The sequence below is a fragment of the Felis catus genome, chromosome A2 (genome assembly GCF_018350175.1).
Source record: "Felis catus isolate Fca126 chromosome A2, F.catus_Fca126_mat1.0, whole genome shotgun sequence".
In the NCBI taxonomy this organism is placed as follows: domain Eukaryota; kingdom Metazoa; phylum Chordata; class Mammalia; order Carnivora; family Felidae; genus Felis; species Felis catus.
In genome coordinates, this window is record NC_058369.1 from 139,881,098 (window position 1) to 139,897,146 (window position 16,049).

The 16,049-nt window shown below is 37.0% G+C and overlaps 1 protein-coding gene across 23 annotated transcripts in view; it reads right to left on the minus strand.

The window, feature by feature from the left end:
- The window catches only part of CADPS2 (calcium dependent secretion activator 2), a 540,930-nt gene that overhangs the window by 128,014 nt on the left and 396,867 nt on the right, over window positions 1–16,049 (minus strand). The window lies entirely within an intron of this gene.

Below are 16,049 nucleotides of genomic sequence, written 5' to 3' on the forward strand. Positions count from 1 at the left end.
TAATCTTTATATTTCCCTGAAGAATAGTTAAGAAAAATGTATACTGGTTCACAGTATACATATTACTTGCATCTATAATGGAAATTTATTTAAAGGAGGTATTTGTAGTCATTTGTTTCAGATTTTAACCTGGAATGAATGCAATGGAACTATTCTGTTTTAGACAGCCTTCAAGGTAAGGAGTACAATAAATATTTTCCAGATCTACAGAAAACAATGATTAGTCCTTGAGATGACAGTGAAAAGAGTTTTATAGTGGCATCACATATTTGACAAATTGAATAAATATCCCCTGGATAGAAATATTATAAAAGCATACTGAACACAAACTAAAATATCTTAACTGCTCTTCTTCCAAATAAAAATTAAGCTAATGTGAAACTGGAGATTTAATTTTAATTGAAAAAACACAGAAATTCTGAATAGATGTAGTGTTTTATTGTACCATATTTTTGTTTATTTAAGTGTGTCGGCACAGATTCTAACTTATTTAAAAATAAAAATAAATACTTGAATAAAAACATATAGAGAAGACAGACCATCTGTGTTTCAGGATTTTTGTGCTTAGCCAAATATCCCTATGGAATCAAGGCAAGATCTCATTAAAATTTTTAGAAGTAATTATGAAGACTGGGGCGCCTGGGTGGCGCAGTCAGTTAAGCGTCCGACTTCAGCCAGGTCACGATCTCGCGGTCCCGGAGTTCGAGCCCCGCGTCAGGCTCTGGGCTGATGGCTCGGAGCCTGGAGCCTGTTTCCGATTCTGTGTCTCCCTCTCTCTCTGCCCCTCCCCCGTTCATGCTCTGTCTCTCTCTGTCCCAAAAATAAATAAACGTTGAAAAAAAAATTTTAAAAAGAGAATTATGAAGACTAAACAGACATCTTCTTTTACTAAGATCAAGATTAAAAGTGTAAGATATTTCTAATGAATAATGGATTTAGAATTTATACTATATAAGTTTAAGTCTGCTTGTGCAACAATCATCAAAAATTTTGAACATACGAATTTTAACTTAGTTAATGCAAAGAGAAAGATGTATTGATCTCATTCAAAAAGTGTATATTTCAACAAAATGAATCTTTTGGATTTGATAATTAACACATCATTTCTTCCTCAATTAGCTTATTTTTCTAAAGATTATATTTTAGTTACCAAAGACTTATATATTTATAATTTTAACTAATTTTTAATGTTTATGTATAAAATGGGTAGAAATGATTATGGAAATGCTTCATATAACTTTCCCATAAGGTTTTTATTTGGTTCTCCCACTCTTGTTTTACATATATATATATGTATATGTATGTGTGTGTGTGTATCTTTGATGCTTGCAACTAGTCAATTAGGATAAAAGCAATTAATTTTAAAGTTATACCTGAATCATTATGACAAAGACCTTTTATTGATATCAAGGCATCTCTTAAGTCTAAAAATTTCTTTTCCATTATAGAGTAAATAATTTGTTACTTCAGAAACTCACTGCTGCTAGAATTTATGCTGTGAAATTCTTATAATTATACTTCATCCTTAAATAGGGAAACATCAATTATTTAATTTCATAGAATAATACATTGCATCAGAATGTGAACTCCAGAAAAATATTCAAATATTTTTTCAAATATTTTTAGGAAGGAGAAAAGAAAGTCTGATCTAGAAATTACAAAACAATGAACTTTGAGCTAACCCAATGTTTTATAATAATTTGTAATATTATAGGGGCACCTGGGTGGCTCTGTTGGTTAAGCATCCAACTTCAGCTCAGGTCATGATCTCACAGCTTGTGAGTTTGAGCCCCTCGTCGGGCTCTGTGCTGACAGCTCAGAGCCTGGAGCCTGCTTCAGATTCTGTGTCTCCCTCTTTCTCTCTCCCCTCCCCCGCTCATGCTCTGTCTCTCTCTTCTCAAAAACAAATAAAAACATTAAAAAAATTAAAAACAAATTTGTAATATTATAATCATTTGTAATAAAATGGATTTTTCACATAGTACTTCAGAATAAATACCCACTGAGAAAACGGTAACAACCCAGACTTAAAAATAAGTACACTTAAAAATAAGTACAATAATGATCACAAAAGTTCAAGTGGAGAGTTCTATATAAATCATTAACCTGGGAATTTGAGCATTCAGATGAAAACTATAGCCACATTATGTTATTACACAGCACAAAAACTCATACCACGTTGTGGGTGGGTATTTCACCTATGCAAACTTTAATGAAAAAGGGCAAGGAACTTATCTTTAGTTTTCTGATGACTGATATGGTTCTTTGGCTTTGTTCTCTGGCAGACTCCACACAGTTATGTTAGAGTCAACCTTGCTTCAACTGTCAAAGGAGATTGTGATTCACAAGGATACAGCAACTCGTCCTGCCATATCAAACTTCACTTGGGCACCTCACCTACCTCACACAACAGAGCCAGGGGTTTAGGTGATGAAAAGCAAGAAAGGTAAGTCAGGGGAACATCACTTGTGTGAACTTTCACTAAAATAAAGACTGTTATAGACAGCGAAGGGCTGCCATTTTAGTGAGATTATTTCATTAGGTATAAATCTGACCAGTTAAACACAGGAGTTAGTATTTTGGACTTGTCCTTATTTACATGCCTTTAGTGCATATACCAGACTATGTACTGAATATTAGGTATATGGAGTGGGCATCTATACCTAAGTGATGGTAACAAATAACTTAGCTGTAGTCATGCCTACAGGTAACAGCTCCTTCTAAAATTATTCTTCCTAATAAACACAAATATCTCTGTGTCATCAGATCTTCCTTGTCATGGTTGTTATCAAAACAAATATAGCAATTACCAGAAACAAAATTCTTAACGTGCCCCTGGTACTATGCTAGCTGCTTTATATGCATAACATAAGAGGCTCACAGCAATCCATTCTGCAGCCTCCAAGAGAGGAGGCTGCTGAGGGTCAGGGGGGTGAGGTGACTTTCCCAAGGTCATACCGATTATATGTGCAGAGGCCTGGACTTGAACCTAGGTCTCTTGCATTCCAAATCCAGGGCTCTTAGTGCCCATGTCTTATTCTCTTGCCCCGATATTTTCACAGAAAATAATAAAGAGGAAAAAAATCTGTGTTAAAAAATGGAAACTGTATCTGAGAAGCAATGTGGAATATTTCAAACATACTTACTTACATCAGACATTTTCTATATTACTCACATATGGCAGCAAGCTTAAAAATTGATATAATTTAAAATACCTATAGGGCACCTGGGTCGCTCAGTCAGTTAAGCATCTGACTGCATTTTGGCTCAGGGCATGATCTCACAGTTCATCAGTTTGTGAAATCAAGGCCCGGGTGGGGCCCCCTGCACTTGGAATTCTCTCTCTCTGCCCCTCCCCTGCTCATGTGTGCTCTCTCTCAAAATAAATTATATTAAAAAACAAAACAAAAACAAAATACCTGCCACTGAATCAGTAATTCTATTAAAAAAAATCTCAACAAAGTCAGTTCTGAAATTTGTACTTGTAGAAAGCAGCTTTAAGAGAAACTTAAAACAGTTATATATTATGAACATTCATCTAGTAGACCCAAGGTAATAGAAATTTAAAATAACAGCTTTACAAACTTAGCTTATAAATTAGTTTGTCAGTTATACCTTCAAAACATATCTTGGTATGGCTGCAGCCTCGTTGGTCTCCCTTTTCTAGTCTTTTCTATGTCAGAGTCTTGGCAACACACTAGGGTGAGCCTTTTGCAAGTATGAGTCATACTTCGTCACGCGAACAACTCATTGCAAAGGCCCAAACCTTTACAATGCTCCGCAAGACCTGTTAGGACCCCCTCTCCCCACACTTACACTCTGATCTTCTCTACCCCTCACAGCAGACCCCCCACCCCATGATGGTCTCCTAGCTAGCCCTCAAACACAGAACACATGCCTCAGGGCCTTTGCATATGCTGCTCCCACTTTTCTAGTCACACATGGCTTGCTCACTCCCTTCTCATCTCAACCTAAAGGACTCAGAATCAGTGAGGTTATCTCTAAACACCTGAGGTAAAGATGTAATCTCCCGTTCCCACAGGTCTCTTTTCCTTTAATATGCTTTACTGCTGCTCACTGTGCATACCGCCATCACCCCACACATGACAGACTTGTTTTTATTATCTGCCTCCTTTGTGCTGCAACCCTGGTACCCAGAACTGGCAGACTGATGTTCAATACAGAAGTGCTAAAGACATGAATAAGTGATACATAGAATATAAAAATACCAAGTACAGATTATAAAAATTCATGAATTAGTAATATCAAAAAATATGATTGCTTATTAGTATTAGATTATTTGCAATGTTTTAAATCCTATCACAGTGGGTAAAACAGGAAATTTTTTGACGAACAAACAGAACAGGAATTAACTCTAATATTCTGGGTAAAAGAGTTCTAAAAAAAGTTAGCTATATTTACACTTAGCAGAACATTTTTAGTATTTACCTGTCATTTAATTATTAGTGAAATCATTTGCTTTAAATCTCAAAAACAGAATTTTTCCCCCCGAGATAATAAAAGTAAAATAAATAATGCCTCTTTGACACTGACATCTTTTCAGATGATGTTAAAATATGGTTATTGACAATTCTACAATAAAAAGCCAATTTTCTGATTCAAATGTTACTTGGAGCTTAATTCTATGACTGATAATTAAATATTAAAACTGTTCCAATGACACAAAAAGACCTTCTCAGGTACCAAGATTTAAATCTTTCCTTTTTTTCTTGGGGCCTGCAGTTACTGAAGTCACATGATTTTAAGAAAACTGCTCCATGAAAGTTTAAGATATTAACAAATTATAAAATACAGTGTAATAGTAGATGCATTTCTTTTAATTATAGACCCAAACAAGTTATGACATAGAACTTCTTTCTGGCATTACATAATAAACAAATGAACACCAAATGTAGTTGGGTCTATGTTAATTGTACTTGATAGACTCTTTAAAAAAAAAAAGAATTCATACAATGGAATCCTCTGACTGATGCTAAAGAGCCTCATCTTACATTTGCCTTGGGGTCACAGTCTGTTTTCTGAGAAAGAATCACATGCAGGCACATTCACACGTACAGACACACACACTACCTTTTCTGAAAAGCAGATTCATCCAAAAATAGTTCCTATACATATTAAGGCCTTATACAAATTAATTTTATTAAATTCCTACATGAACTAAGAGATCTTACAATGGATTTTGTAACTTGTGCCATTCGTCAACCTGGAAGATTAGGCATTTTAAAACAAACAGAATCCATTATATGTGCTGGACATCCTGTCATTACTAGCAACTCTTGGTGACAAGTACAAAATAAGCTCTAAATTGAGAAAGATTAAAAAAAATTAATGTTTATTTATATTTCAGAGGGAGAGGGGGAGAGAGGGAGCCAGTATGTGCGTGGGGGAGGGGCCGAGAGAGGAGACAGAATTCCAAGCAGGCTCCAGGCTCTGAGCTGTCAGCACAGAATCTAGTGCAGGGCTCCAACTCACAAACTGTGAGATCACGACCTGAGCCAAAGTTGGATGCTTAACCGACTGAGCCACCCAGGCGCCCCTGAGAGGGATGTTTTTGAAAGACCACTCGGAACAAGAGAGAGAAACAGTATCATAACCCACCTTCTATCATTTCTGATGGCTTTTGGGGTAGTTCAGATAAGAAATTAGTTTCTGTGAAGGTAAGAATTATATTTCAAGAAAGATCTAAAAGGGAAAGTGTGAAAAATGGGTTGCAGAGTCCGTCATTGGAGAAGAGCAAACATTAATGAGGCAATCTGCTTAAATATTTTAATATAGTCTAACCTCATAGCTTCATTTCCCTTGAACAGTTTACAGTTCACACATTTTATGGTCCTTTTTTCCCAGTATAATACAGACTTTCAGAGGCCCATAAAGACTGATGAAAACTAATTTAAATATCTATTTCATCTGGCTCCTAACAGGTTTTAAAAAACGATGGTCCTAACACTCAAGGGTTTTTTGAACAATATAATTTATGAGACCTTGCTGGAGGCCCATGAAGTAACCAAGGCATGTCAAGGCGTTTGCGAAGTCTCATAGTAAAGAAATCTGTTTAACTTTCACATCACTTTTCAAAATTATTTGATCATGGGATCTCTCCACAATTCCCACTTCAAAAGACTCATTTAGTGCTGATGAGTATTTGGTTATTTAATGAAAATTGTTAACATATTCATTCTATGGTTATTTTCTTAATCATTTTATCAGCCGGACAGACTCTAGATAGTTAAGGGATAAAAGTGTCCTTGGTTTTATAATCTCTAGAAGCCTGCATATTGCTTGGAAGAGTGCTCAGGAAGCTTGTGGGTTGAAGAAAGATACCAGGAGTTACCATTGTAAAGAAAAGTCTGGTAAATACAGACTTCCTTCACCAACGCCTCCCCACCCCCACCCCCGCCCCCGCCCCAGTTCATCAAATAAGTTTGTCCTGGAAGTTTGGTGGCTTGCAGCAAAAGAGATTTTGTAAGCAATGACAGGGCAGATAGCAAAGTTCATGGTGTGTCTGAGTTTCTTAGAGGCTTCTTTTCACGTGCTGTCTCTTACGAGGAATGTAGGACCTCTTAGCTTCCTCTGGACAAAGTGAGAAGGGGAGAGACACCTGGAGAGTGGCCTTTCGGAATTGTCAACTGGGCCTGCAGCACAGCAGGTCAAAGTCACTTTGCACTTCGTGTCGTTCCCACCAATATCCATTTGTGAACAGAATAAAAAGGAGAGGAAGACACGGCACAAGAATGAGAAGTGACGGGAGAGGAGGGAGGAAACAACAACCTCTCAACTTTGTTCCCTAACCTAGAACACTTCTTAATTGTTTGAAACAAAATGATACCTCATTTGGATGATCATATATTGGTCACGTAAATCAGTGTCATTTCCCCTGATTATTTTAAATATCCAGAAGAAATTAATTCGACCCCTACGTTCATTGGGACAGAAGCAGCACTTTCCATGAATTGCAAAAAAAAAATATTTTGCAAATGAAACTTACAACTCCTATTATCTTTCTAAACACTCCTCCCTCCTAATCCATTCCTTATTTGAATTTCCTACTGTGGTCTGTTTTCTTTGGGAGTTATTAAAAAAAAAAGATACTTATTCACAAAAAAGCAGTTATCCAACTCTATGAAGATATGTGATCTTGTGACTCAGTTTTTGTGTTTAGTGATGAACAGGTCATAGACCATTATCAAGGTGTTTGATAACTGGGCTCTCCTGGAACCAAACTAAAATCATTACTGCATAGAACTCTAGAATTTAATAGAAATAAAATATCAAGGTGATTTTTAAATAAAAATAAAGAGTATTAACATTGGTAGTGTTGATAGGTCATGTTTGACCCATACCTAATATTATTTTAAAAAACCACAACATTTTAACTAAAGGTCTATTTGTACATAACTTAGGAGAAGAATTCAGAAAACCACAAAGACAAAATTTAAAATTTCTTTAAATGTCCCAATCATTTTGTAAATGTAATTCCAGTTTTTGTTCTATAAATCTATACATGCACTGCAAGTCTGATTTATAATTTGAATTTATTTATAATGAACTATAAACCTCTTTTCCTAATGTATGCTTAAAATTTTTTTTAGTTTTATTTATTTATTTTGAGAGAGACAGAGACAGCATGAGTGAGGAAGGGGGCAGAGAGAGAAAGAGAGAATCCCAAGAAGGCTCCTCACTGCCTGTGCAGAGCCCAGTGTGGACCTGAACTCACAAGACTGTGAGATCACGACCTGAGCCTAAATCAGGAGTCGGACGCTTAACTGCCTGAGCCACCTGGGTGCCCCGCCGTTTATGCTTTTTAATGTAAGTATGATATTTCATGTTATGGAAGTACCATAACTTACCCAGTATTCCATTAGAATTTAGACTTTTTCCTCTATTTCTTCCTACCATGTATACAACCATATATAAACTTTTTTTTTTTTAAGTTTCTTTTGACAGCAAGAGAGAAAAAGCACGTGTGCATGCGCAGGGGAGGGGCAGATAGAGAATCCCAAGCAGGCTCCATATACTGTCAGTGTGGAGCCCGAGGCAGGGTTTGAACCCATGAACTGTGAGATCATGACCTGAGCCTACATCAAGACTCAAACGCTTAACAAACTGAGCCATCCTGGTGCCCCAAACATATATTCTTACATATACACAATCTTACACTATAATGTTTTTAATCCATCTCTTATTGCTTCTTTAGGGTAAATTCTTGAAAGTACATTGTTGGTAAGTGGTACTATGGATTGTACTGAATCCACCAAGAATGAAAATCCATATGCTGAAGTCCCAGCCCCCAATGTTACTGTATTTATAGATGGCACTTTTAGGTGGTATTCAGGTTAAAAGAGGTCAGTCATAGGGGTGGGACACTAAACTGATAGGATGGGTGGCCTTCTAAGAAGAGAAAGAGTGGGATTTCTTATTCTCTGTTATATGAGGACATGGGGGGAAGGAAGTCATTTGCAAGTCAGGAAGAGAGCCTTCCCCAGAACCTGACCATGCTGGGCACCTTGATCTCTGGCTTCCAATCCCCAAAACTGTGAGAAAAGAAATTCCTAATGTTTAAGCCACCCAAATGATGGAGTTGTTTTTATGGCGGCCCAAGCTAAGACAATGTAATGATGTTTTCAGAAATTTGATACATACTACCAAATTGCTTTTTAAGAAAGCACTTATGTTTGCTCCGTGACCCATGTGCATGAAATGATTCATTTCCCTGCAATCTCATCAACTGTTGTCTTTATCATTTGTTATAATCATTTTCAATTTTATACATAAAAAGAGTATTTCATTGTTTTAATCTATTAATTTCTGGGTGGCAAAATGATACAATCTTTCCGCTTTACACAGAATCTCTCCACAGGTCATAAAAATCATTGCATTTGATTCATTCAGAATATTTAACTGTGAACTCTACTTACCAAGTGCCCCAACATTTCACTTATAAAATTTGTAAACAGATGGCCAGTATCATTCATTTCCTGACTCAACAAATATTCATTGAGTACCTGCCTAGGTGCTGGGGAAAATATAACCAGAACAGAAATGTCTCCTGCCCCAACAGAGTTTATAGCAGGGAAAGGCATTAAAAGAAAAACCAGACAGTAATGTACAATTGCAATAAAGAAGGGCAAAGGTACAAAGCTTTGAGGTAGTATGGATTTTCAGGGAAGGAGTCAGGTTTGGAATGATTTTTCAGCTGAGATGTAACAGACGAGCAGCATTTAATCAGGTGGAACTAGAAGCAGAGATTGTGGAGAGCGTTCCAACAGGTTCTCCATAGTCAAGATGTTCATTTTTTTTTTCCAAAATGCAAATTTTATATGACTCTTCTGCTTCTAGTATAGTGGGTTGACTTGATACTCCAAAAGCCCCCTTTCACTACAAAACACCTAAACACTGCCAAAGTCATAATAAGCATACAGTAGTTAAATGTGCTGTACTCAGAAGAAAGTTAAAAAAAAATTCTCCAAAGCCAGGAAAATGAAAGGAACCAGAAACTGAAACCAAAGTGGGGGTGCATGTGAACAACCCGGCTGCCTTGGGGGGGTAAATGCTGATACTAAGGAGGCTTTACAGCTATGTTCAAGAGAATGCACCATGGGGTCTGCAACCCCAGGGGCCACTGAACCGGAGATTCCTGCAAAAACTGGGCCCAGTACAAACAACTGGGCTGTACTATCAGTTAAAGGACGGGCCAGAAAGAATCCACATTCTTGTAAGGGGGAGGCAACAAGGAAACCTGTCTGTTTCCACAACATCTAAAGATTGAAAGAGTCTTTCCTGACAATATGAACCATATGCCCAACCTCATTAAACTGGGTACTACCTGTGCAATCAAGAAATCCCCAAGATGAGAAACTAAAGTAGCTCCAGTAGCACCTCAATCACCAAGTAAAAGCAAGAGCACATCCTCTTTAAAAGACAGTATTCTCATTCTCAACCAGGCCTTGTAGAATTCTCACAAATTAATTTCAAATACATGTGCTTACTAAAAAAAAAAAAAAAAAAAAAAAAAAAAAAAAAAAAAAAAAAAAAAAAGCTAGCTGAATAAGAAAACAGTGACCATGGCAAAAATGTCAGCAGAAACAAGATATAAACGCCTAGAAAATTTTAGTTATTAAAATTGATCAGAATATAAAATAATTATAAAGGTCTAAGGGGAAAAGGAAGGAGAGATAAAAACCAAGAATCAAATGAGAGAGGTTCAGAAATGATGAAATGGGGATGCCAGAGTGGCTTAGTCAGCTGAGCGTCTGACTCTCAATCGCAGTTCAGGTCTTGATTTCACAGTAGTGCAATCAAGCCCCACATGGGCAGAGTGGAGTCTGATTGAGATTCTCTCCCTCCCTGGATTATGCATGCACGCACTCTCTCTCTCTCTCAAAACACAACAACAAAAAACAAACAAAACAAAAATCAAATGGATTTTAAAAAGAACCAAATAGAAATTTCCAGAACTAAAAAAAAAATGAAATTAACAATTCAATGAGTGGGTTAAAAAGTAGATATCCTCACTAAAGAGAGAATGAGATAGAGTAAGGGTTGGCAAAGTATACTCTACCACTTGTTTTTATGAATAAAATTTTATTAGAACACAAACCACACCCATTCATTTACATATTACTCTTGGCTGTTTTTGCACTAAAACATACACTTGAGCCATTGTGGCAGACATCATATGGCCCACAAAGTCCAAAATATTTATTATGTTTACTATCTGGCCCTTTATAGAAAAACTTTGTCAAGTTCTTTGAAGATAGAACTGAAAGTATTACCCAGAATGCAACTGGAGAAATAAGTAGAATATGTATTACAGACATTAAAACATACATAAGATAAATGCCTCATATATAGATATTTGAAATTTCAGAAAAGAGATTAGGGGAGAACCAACATTTAAAGAGATAACAATAGGGGCGCCTGGGTGGCTCAGTCGGTTAAGCGGCCGACTTCAGCTCAGGTCATGATCTCACGGTTCGTGAGTTCGAGCCCCGAGTCGGGCTCTGTGCTGACACCTCAGAGCCTGGAGCCTGCCTCGGATTCTGTGTCTCCCTCTCTCTGACCCTCCCCCGTTCATGCTCTGTCTCTCTCTGTCTCAAAAATAAATAAACGTTAAAAAAAATTAAAAATAAATAAATAAAGAGATAACAATATTCCAGAATGATGGCAAACATGGATCTTCACACCCAAATCAAGGTAAATTCAAAGAAATCTGCACTTACTCAATATCAGGGTACATGGATCAGAAATCCACAGGAACCCCCAACAGTATACGTGAAAAGAAATCCACATGTAGATATGCTATAGTGAACCCACAAAACACTAATGAACAAAATAATCTTGAAAGTATCCAGAGAGGAGAGACAAATCCACATCAAAAGAATGGCAATTAGATTGCCAACAGCTTTCTTTCTCATAACAAAGGAAGCCAGAAGAGAACGAAGTATCATCTTTAAAGTTTTGAGAGAAAGTAACGGTCAATGTAGAACTGTACACCTAGCAAAATTTTCTTTGAAAAAATGTAGAACACACACAGTTCCAAATAAAAATTCACTATCCATAAGTGCTCCATAATAGGAAATTCCAAAAAATATACTTCAGAAAAAAAGGAAAAAATTCTAAATCTAAGCAAGTGTTGAGTATAAAATAGAAAACAAATAAACAAGGATACAACTGAAATACCAGAGAATAAAAGCATAGAGAGTAAGGTCTCTCTACTCTTTAGAAGGAGAAGAAATGTGTTGATGAGCATAAAACTTAAAAATTTTTTAGCAACATGCTTGGTAAAATCTCAAATGTTGGAAAATGTAAGCTATTGAGGGGGGAAAAAAACAGAAGAAAAGAACCTGGATAAAACAATAGGGCAAGAAAGAAACAAAAAGCCTACAAACATGAACCAAAAACAAAGAAAGGCCAAAATAAAATGGTAGAAATAAATTCATTTATATCAATACACATAATTGTAAATGGACTAAACTGATTAAAAAACAAATTGTCATACTGGAGAATTAAATCAGAATCTAGTTTGCTACTTATAAAATACACTAAAACACAAGAATACAGAAAGGCTAAAAGTATGAATAAACATATCAGACAAATACCAAAAGAAAGCTACATTAATAACCATCTTAATAAACTTGAATGCAAAATATATTAGTTGTAAAAAGGGTCATTATTAAACAATGATAATAACTCCCATTCTCTAGGAGGATTTAACAATTTTAAACTTGAATGTACCTAATAAACAGCCTCAAAATATACAAAGCAAAAATTGGCATAAGCAGGAGAAAGAATCCACTATGGCAGCTACAGCTTTCCACTTACCAGACGGGGGAAAATGCAAGATGAGCTTGGAGCATGTTTTAGCACCTATCATAGGGAGTCAGTCTGAAAGAGCTCTCAATGGCTCAAGCTGGAACCATTTGAGCAACAAAATAAAGCAGTATCTATCAGATTATAACCCAAAGTACAAAATAACTACATATGAATCCAGATTAATATAGATAAATGTTTGACTGAGTAAATAGAGAGAAGACAAATTTCCTTGCAGAAGAATTCCAAATAATATATCTAGTTGGTCCTCCCTCCAGGAAAGTGGCACTCTCCCACTGAGTGTGAGTTAGACTTAGTGACTTGCTTTAAAAAACTAGTGTTTAGAGAAAGCAAAATAGTATCTTTGCAGTGGAGAATCCGGGCATGCACTACCTTTCCCAAGTGACCCTAGAGTGAAGATGACCAGTGATGTCTTGGGGTTATCAAGGACTTCCTGAGATGAGACAGTATTTTATCTCTTTAAAATCCCATAACCTCAGTCTAATCATGAAAATGTCCCACAAACCCAAACTGAGAGATATCTGACAAAACACTCGACCAGAACTCTCCCAAACGGTCAAGGTTGTGAAAAACCAGAAAAGATGGAGGAACTCCACAGATCAGAGGGGACATGACAACTAAATGCAACAGGGGTGGCATCCTGAGTTGGACCTTGCAACAGGAAAGAAAAAATAGGACACAAAAAAATGGGCTAGTAAAACCCAATTAAGAACTACTGGTTAGGTAACTAACATGCCAAGGTTGGTTTCTTAGTTTTGACAAATATACCATGTTATTATATGACGGTAACAGGGGAAACAAATATAGAAATTCCCTGCAACATCCTTGCAATTTTTCTGTAAATCTAAAATTATGTTTCTAAAAAGTTGGTTTTTTAAAAAAAATTAATGAAAAGGGAAAAGAGTAGTATAGTTCAACAAAGCCAAAATCTACTTCTTTGGAAAGACTAATAAAGTTTACAGAACTTCTGGCAAGATGGATTGAGGGGGAAAAGAGAAGATACAAATAAACAACATTATAATGTACAAAAAGTAGGCAGAGCAAAAAGTACAAAGAATGACTTGAACTTAGTATCAATGCATTTGAAAACTTCGATAAAATGCACTATTTCCTAGAAAACCATAACCCGACAAAACTCACTCAAAAAGATAGAAGGAAAGCCTGTATAGCTAACTACAAAATTAACTAATGTGATAGGTAAAAATCTTTCCATCTAGAAGTCTCAAAGCCCAGATGGTTTTAAAGAGGAGTCACTGATAATTTTTAAACAGTAAGTCATTTGACGTCTATACAAAACAAGCTACAAAGTTCCCAAACTCACTGTATATGGCTATCTATGGTAACGTGAATATCACATCCCAATAAAAGCCGTATGAGAGAGGGAAAAAAGAGGCCAATTTTGTGCATCAACATAGATCTAAAAACACTAAACTGGCAAGAGTACTAGTAAATGGTATAGATGTGCACAGATAGTTGTGTTTGTTTTTATGTAACAGCATTACTTATTACGTTCTTAAAAAAAAAACTTTAGTATATTAGAAAGTTACATGAAAATCCAACTCAAGACCTCAAACTTTTCCACACCTAAGTCTAGATGCTAAGAAGGCGCTAAAGGCCCTGAGTTTAAAAAAAGCTGGTGTAGTTCTTGCTTACAAGAGCTAATTTACAAGGTAAATTAACCTGATTTACATTCTAACACGTATTAAAAAACCCTTTGCCTTGTCTCTTCCTTAACGATTTACCTTCAGTGGGCTCTTTTATGCATTATTTCAGAAAAATCTAGGAGCTGTGTGCTGCGAATGAATGGTGTGGAAAGAAAACAGGAAACTGATTCGGTGATTTTAATAACTATATTCTTCAGGTTGCATTCTGGCAGCTTACTTACTACCCTCGATGACTGGGTTCTTGACTCCTGCTTTTGGCGAGGTCTTTGCCACTGTCCCATTAGACCCACAATGTTTTCCAGAAACATGAGGTGGCAGCATTGATGTAATTATTCACAATGAACAGATGGGAAACTGAGGCTCAGACAGGACCAACTGATCAAAAGGAAATAGCTCGTAAGTAGGAGAGCTGAAGACAGATGTTCTGTTTCAACATACCATGTCTTTCCACTCAACTGCTCACTTTCTGTTTTTGTCTGTGTTGTTTTGAAAGGCATAATTACCTTGCTCTAGTATTGAACTCAAGGCTGGGTGGGGATAGATGTTATTGCTAGGCAAGGCTGACTGAGACAGATCTGAGGTTATTCTATAGTTTCTGAGAGAATCAACAAAGAACCCTCAGAGTATATTTTAAAAGGCACTCATTGATCACTATCCCTTCCCCTTCTGCGCACATAGGATGAAATCTGTCCACCTGGACGCATTACATGAAGATGAACCTTGCTTATGGCATTTGATCTGGTTGCCCACCTGTCCCAGAAGTGAGTCTCCAGGTTCACAACTGATGTGACATTTACACTTATTTTCTCTAAGTCACATATAAAAGACTAGAATTAAGAAATGGTAAGGAGGGGCGCCAGGGTGGCTCAGTCAGTTGGGCGACCGACTTTGGCTCAGGTCATGATCTCGCAGTCTGTGAGTTCGAGCCCCGCATCAGGCTCTGTGCTGACAGCTCGGAGCCTGGAGCCTGTTTCAGATTCTGTGTCTCTGTCTCTCTCTGACCCTCCCCCGTTCATGCTCTCTCTCTGTCTCAAAAATAAATAAACATTAAAAAAAATTAAAAAAAAAAAAAAAGAAATGGTAAGGAAAAAAAAGTGGTAAGGAAAAGTTTTGATGAGCCTATTTGATGCAATTATCTATGATTTTACTCAAACATGCACCACTGTCCCTAAAATTAAGAGACAGGAAGTTAAGGCACCATTTCTGAAGTGATACGTCAGAGGAAATGTTATCTGTGAAGATGGAGACATCATCATATAATAATATGATTGATCCCATGAAGGCTGCCTACTACTCTGTGACGTAGTCTGGAGTCCACAAAAAATCGAGATTATTTTCAATATAAACTCTAGTCATGTTACAAACCCATCCCTACACTTGAAAGCGCATCTGAGCTGGCTTTTGTCAGACGTGCAGCAGCTCCAAGGCGGGCCCACTAAACTGTGGCCAAGCCAGTGAATACCCTGTATACATACCTTACATTAAACTGACACATAAAAGCCATTTTGTGTTGCTGCTTTAGCTTCTCCACCCTCAGCGTGACTAGCAAAACCAAGATGCATAACCACACATATCAACCTAGAACTTTGCCCTATAATGCATAGTCTCTGAAAGTCTCTTTTCTCCTTCTTGTCAGTCCTTAGTGTCACGATCACTGAGTGGCTCTGTTATTCACAGACGTGCGGCTATCATCCTGCAGGAATGTGTCTGTTTCTGTCCTTGACTCACTTTTTTCTTTCTTCCTTTCTTTTTCTCTCTCTCCCTCCATCTTAGTACCAGCCAGACCTTTTCTGTTTAACTCTATTCTTTTATTCCTGAAACACTCCGAGTGCTATTCAGAGAAGATGGGTCGGCACAGAGCACCTTGAGAGCTCAATGCTGTGTAATAGGATGTGCTCCTGGAAAAATTTCAGATCCAGACGGCACTGTTGTCCTTCACTTCAGGCAATGACAAAAGGCAATCTTTTTTCCTTTTGAATTTTTGACAGAGGTAGCTCAGGTAATGAGCAAAATGGAGCTCTGAATGTGTCTTGA